General features: G+C 40.7%; 1 long non-coding RNA gene across 2 annotated transcripts in view; it reads left to right on the plus strand.

The window, feature by feature from the left end:
• Positions 1-5312, plus strand: part of LOC109388381 (uncharacterized) — an 11814-nt gene extending 6502 nt beyond the window's left edge. Inside the window, exons 3-4 of one of the 2 annotated variants that reach the window (XR_002125207.1) lie at positions 3095-3240; positions 5257-5312. This is a non-coding gene — a long non-coding RNA (uncharacterized LOC109388381). Of the gene's footprint in view, positions 1-3094; positions 4781-5256 lie in introns of those variants that run through there. The other variant, XR_002125206.1, reaches the window with a different exon arrangement.
• Positions 5313-6010: the final 698 nt, after the last annotated feature.

Below are 6010 nucleotides of genomic sequence, written 5' to 3' on the forward strand. Positions count from 1 at the left end.
AGTTTCATTTTTTTGCATGTGTCAGTCCAATTTTCCCAACACCATTTATTAAATAGGCTATCCTTACCCCATTGTAACTTCTTGCTTCCCTTGTCATATTCAGTGGGGTTTTGAAGGCTTTTGGTTTCAACAGAGAACAACAGTCAATGGAGCGATAATTTTGGACAACTGGGAGATAAGTGATTTAGAAATGCTTTTAAAACCCTGTGTACTCAGTGGATCTCAGTGGCTCCATTTGGAATGGTTTCAAAAGTCATACTTTAAAGCCCTCATTTCTGTTTTCCAGTGAATGCAAATAGGAGGCAGGGGAAGGACGAGGTTTTATGGGCATGAAAATTGGAGCTGATGACTAATCACAAATCACAGAAATGTGGGGGCTGGTACCGTAATTGTACTCATTACGACCTGACCCTGAATTAGACATCCTGTAGTCACAATGCAGAGAGCTGGGGTAGCGCTCCTGAACAGAAAAGGAAGATGTAACAGGTTAAATTGTGTACCCCCAAAAAAGATATGTTGGAAGTCTGACCCCCAGAACCCGTGGATGTGACCTTGTTTGGAAATAGGGTCTTTGCAGAAGTGATCAGGTTAAAGTCAGGTAGGTCATCAGGGTGGGCCCTGATCCAATATGACCGCTGTCTGTAAAAATGGGGAAATTCCAAGACAGACACGTGTAGGGAGAAGACCATGTGAACACAGAGGCAGAGAGCAAGGTGGAAGGCCATGCTTCTACAGGCCCAGGGATGCCAGCGATTGTCAGCAAACACCCAGAAGCCCGCAGTGAGCCTGCAACAGATGCATCTCACAGCCTCAGGAGGAACCGACCCTGCTGGCACCTTGGTCTCAGACTTCCGGCCTCCAGAACTCTGAGACAATACATGTCTTTTGTTGCAGCCCCCAGGCTGTGGTATTTTGTTGCAGCAGCCCTAAGGGAGCTACTCGGAGGTAACATGATGATGGTCCCGGGTGACTGTTGGTAGGCAGGAGAAAAGCAGCCATGCAGACAACTCCACATTGTTGTTTGACCTTTGCTTTGGCCAAACTGCTCTCAGAAGCTGGCCTGTCGCAGGCTATACACTCAAGTACAGGAGAAACCAGGAACAACTCACTAAATGCTGTGAAAAACAGGAGAGGGCCCAGCAGATGGGGCCCTAAGTCAAACTGTTAATTGTTTGGAAAGCAAGTTGCTGCCAGGCTCTATCTCTATCCCCACAGAAAACAATGGCTTCCTGGGGAGTTACATTCATAGTGGAAAATAGGCATTTGGTTTCTCTCAGTTCCTTATCTCCTTTTCTGTAGCCTTCAAATCATCAAAAACCATGTATTGAGCAAGTTTGCAACTGTTTGGGACCTGGGGGGCGGGGGAGAGGGGAAGGCGGGGGAGTGGTATGTATAAGTTTAGATTCCTGTCCTCAAAGTGCTTAAAGTATAGTTGGGAAGCTAAGGTGTAAAATAGACATTTCAATGACAATTCAGGAGGTTCAATGTCAAGGGCAGAAAATAGGGAGCACAGGAAGAACTGCCAGGTGCTGCTTCCATGACTGTCCCTACAAGGGCAGGCACCCCAGCGCAATACTCACTGGTTGGGGTGACAGCGTCCTCGTTGAGTCTGACGCCTTCTGTAGGTGTTAGTAGCTATCCTTTATTAGGGTTAGGCAGTTTCTTTTTATTCCGTTTTCTCAGAGGTTTCTTTTTAAAACACAAACAAACAAACAAACAAAACAAAACACAAGGGCTAGCTGGGTGGCGCGTTGGTTAAGAGTTGGCTTGGGACACCAGCTCTGAGCAGCAGGACCCCGGTTTGGATCCCACATGGGCCAGTGATGCTGCGCCCTCTACGGCTAAGATGGTGAACAACAGCTCGACCTGGAGCTAGGCTGCCGTGAGTCGCCAGCGATGGCGTAGGCTGCAGCCCCTGCTGCAGTGGGCTGCCGTAAGCTACCGTGTGTGGCTGGCAGCTGCAGTGAGCTTCCGTGAGCCGCTGTGAGCAGCCGTCCAATGGCCGGCGACCCATCTGCCTCAGCTGGGAAGAGCGCAATGATAATACCAACATGGGCCAGTGAAGCGACGTCCTCCACAGCTAGGCTGAAGAACAAAAGGACCGCAACTTCTCTGTTCCTCTTCCCCGATGCCCCAATCAAATCTTAAAAAAAAAACCCAAAAAATATAAATTGGGTTGAATTTTTTTCAAATCTTTTTTAAAAATTGTGGATGAAAAAGGGGCCACATACTAAATCTGACAAGCTCAGGGGAGGCCATCATGGCAGGCCTACAAACTCAGAGATGGAAATTAACCACATAGGGTGGTCTGAACATAAAAATTCCTAAATAAAAGGAGGTCATGGCAGGTAGTCCCGTCCCTGGCCTGTAGCTTCCTTGACAAAAGTCAATCTTTTGCCTGTTTATTGCCTCTTTGCATCTGAGATAACATGCCCATGGAATGTCTGAGTCATCCCTTTTTTTTGGTCCTCTCAGGGCACAGTCCACCTCATTAGAGCAGGAGACCACAGAACCCCTCACTGTTATCTTGTTGCTTCCACACCATCTCCATGTGCTATAAATGTTAAGTATTAACTATCCTGTACCCACCAATGTAAAAGAAGTATGTGTCTCTCTGTTTTACTTTTTATCCAGTCCCAGAGACTTCCCCACTTTGCTTTCTCCCGCTCCCTTAGCCTAACCCCAGTGGATTCCATGTAACCCCCTTAGCCTCCTCCTTTGATTCTAATGTATAAGATAAGCTGCAAAACTGCCATTCTCGGGAGCATTTTCTCAATCCATTGAGATTTTGCTTCCTGGCAATTGTCATCAGTTTGACTTAAATAGACTCATTAAACTTCTCTATAGGTTTGGACGTCTCTTACTGTCAACGAAATCTACTGGAGATATTTTTCTTCTATACTCTTTAGTGGACTTGGTTATGGAATAGGTTTTATGGTATTTAATCATTCATGCAGTCCTAGGAAAAGCCCAGTAGATGATGATGATGATGATTTTTCAATATGAAGTGTGACAGATTGCATTTGCTGAAAATGACTTCAACAAGATTTCTCTTCACCTGCTTTTCCAACAATGTGACTTCTTGCATTGACAGGTCGGGTTTACGTTCCCTCTCCAGGAAGCTAAATGTGCCATGGTGGGAGTGATGTGATGAGACTTCTGAGTCTAGGTCATAAAAGGCAGTACAGCTTCTGCCTGCTTCTCCTGAGCTATGTGCTCCTGGAACCCAGCCACCACGAGGTGAGGAGTCCCAAAGTCCTCAGAGAGACGGACATGGAGGGGAACCGTGGTCTCCAGCCTATAATCCAGCTGAGCTCCCAGCTGACACCCACTGCCAACATGGTGGCATGTGACTCAGCCATCTTGGCAGCAGGTCGTCCAGCCCCAGTGCAGCCACCGCACTGATGTGACATGGAGCAGAGGCGAGCTGTGAATGTCGCAGCCAGCCGTATTACAGATTTGGGAGAAAATGAGAAGATGGTGGTTGTTTTAGGCCATTGTGTTTTGGGGAGGTTTGCTATGTAACTACAGTCAGCTGATACACAACGTTTGATTCAATTTTCTAATATTTTGTTTAGGATTTTTGCACTCACCTTCAGAAGGAAGATCAGACTATATTTTCTTTTCTTTCTTCTTTTTTTTTTTTTTTTACTTTCTTTGTTGTCTGCTTTTTATATCAAGTTACACAACCCTTTAAACGTGAGCTGGGATATATTTCTTTTTTTTTTTTCTCTAGTCTCTGAAAAACATCTGGGTTAGTTTCAAATTATTTTTATTTAATGTTTGATTAAAAAGACAACAAACTAATGCAAAAAGCTGTCAGGGCTTGATGCTTTTCATTTCTTGGAAAGAGATTGTCTATTGGCTAATTTATTGAAAGACTCGTATCTAGTCTTATTGCTTATTATTTCTTAAGTTAATTTTTGGTAGTTTCCTAGAAGTTGTTCACATCCTCCAAGCTTTCAAAGTGCAAACGTCAAGTTTCACTGTAACTGAGTTATGTTCCCTCATTTATTTATTATTTATTCTCTCTTTGCCTCCCTGATGTGACTTGCCAGAGTATGTCTATTTGATTAATCTTTTCAACAGTCAGCTTTTCTTTACTATTCATCTTTCTAGCTTCTAATGAGAGTAGAAAGAAAACAAATGAAATAGTTTTCATTTCCATCACTATATATCTTTACTTTCATCACTCCTTTCTATATGATATTTGAGCTTGTGATTTCTCTCTTGTTCCTTTTTATTTTTTTGTCTTTCTGAGTTGAAACCCTAGCGTATTTTTACCAGCTATGTTCCCTCAAACTGTCACTTTAGAAACAAAGCAGAAGTTTGATAAGAAGTGCTTGTTATTCAGTTCCAAGTATTTTACAGTTTCCCCTTTAACTGGGATGACCACATAGTGTATGAACCAAATTGAGACACTTTTGATAGTAAAGGGGAGTGCTATTAATAATTATACCAGCATGACAGACATAAATAGGGTCTTAACTATACAAATTCAGATGTATGTACACCCATAAGTGATTTCAAAGAGTGCGTTTTGGTTTTCAAGTGTGTGTGTGTAAAAAGTAAACAACTTCATTGATTTCTACTATAATTACATTGAGGTCCAAAAATCTGGTCTATGTGATAGAATTTGGAATTTGCAGAAACTTCCTTAGTGGTCTAGTGATTGGTCAAATTTTATAAATATCCCATATGTGGTTGGAAGCAATGTGTTTTCAGAGTTCACTGTTTCTTTTCTTTTTTTAATTAAAGTTTATTGGAGTAACAATTGTTAGTAAATTTAAATAGGTTTCAGGTGTACAATTCTGTAATACATCATCTATATATCGCATTGTGTGTTCACCACCCAGAGTCAGTTCTCCTTCCATCACCTAGAGTTCATAGTTTCTCAGAGATCACATTTATTAATATTATTGAAGTCTTCCATATTCTTCATATATTTTTGGTCCACTTGATTTATCATTTTCTGATAGAGGTAGTCCAAATCTTCTGTTATAATTATGGATGCTGAATGTTTCTTCATAATTTGTTAAAATTTCATGCTTGATATCATAAAACTATGGTGTTAGTTGCTTATAAGTTGACATTAATATATTATCTTGGTGAATTCTCCCCTTTATCATAAAAAAAATCTTTTTGCATTTCTAGTAATTTTTAATATTATTTGCTTTAACAACTTTCTTTTGGTTGCCTGACATATCTTATTCTATCTTATGCCTTTATTTTAGCCTTTCTGTATATCTGTTTTAGGTGTGCCTTTGAAAAACCACATAGCTAGACTGAAGCAACAAGACAAAATACTTCCAGTCTGAGAAAAATCCCTCTTTTAAACAAGTACTTAATAAATCTGTTTACATTCAGCGTGATCACCAACATATTTGTCTTCAATTCTTTCATCTTATTTTGTGATTCCTGGTTTCCATGCTTGTTCTTTGCTCCACCTATTCCCTCATTTTCTTGCCTTTTATCAAATTGTTGTGTTATTCCCTTCCCTTTCTCTGCTAGTTTGGAAATGATATATTTCTAGTTTGGAAATGATATATTCTCTGCTAGTTTGGAAATGACAGAGAAACCCTTAATTTTTAAAAATAAATACAAAAATAAAAATAAAATAAATATAAAAATAATAACAAAACCTAAGTTACATCAATATTTCTTTGTTTCTCATGAAATTGAGAAAGACTGTTAAATTCATCTTCTGACCTTTCCCTAATCATCTTTTTATTCTTTTGTCCAATACTTTATTTCCACCTTGTTTTAAAAGTCTCCTGAAGTCATTCAATCGGGAGGGAGGTATTTTATTTAACATTTCTGTGTATTCAGAGTGGGAACAGAGGTTTCCACATCAGTTCCGTCCACTGCTCAGATTGAGTCCCTGATTCAGTGTGTTTGACAAATCACTCACCTTCTCTGGGCTCTTATTTCTGGTCATGGCTGGGAGGAACTTTGCAGATCATTTAGGAAATGAGCTCCCTCGTTTTGCTGAGTCCAGGAACTGAAAAGT

The sequence above is a fragment of the Hipposideros armiger genome, unplaced genomic scaffold (genome assembly GCF_001890085.2).
Source record: "Hipposideros armiger isolate ML-2016 unplaced genomic scaffold, ASM189008v1 scaffold_193, whole genome shotgun sequence".
Lineage (NCBI taxonomy): Eukaryota > Metazoa > Chordata > Mammalia > Chiroptera > Hipposideridae > Hipposideros > Hipposideros armiger.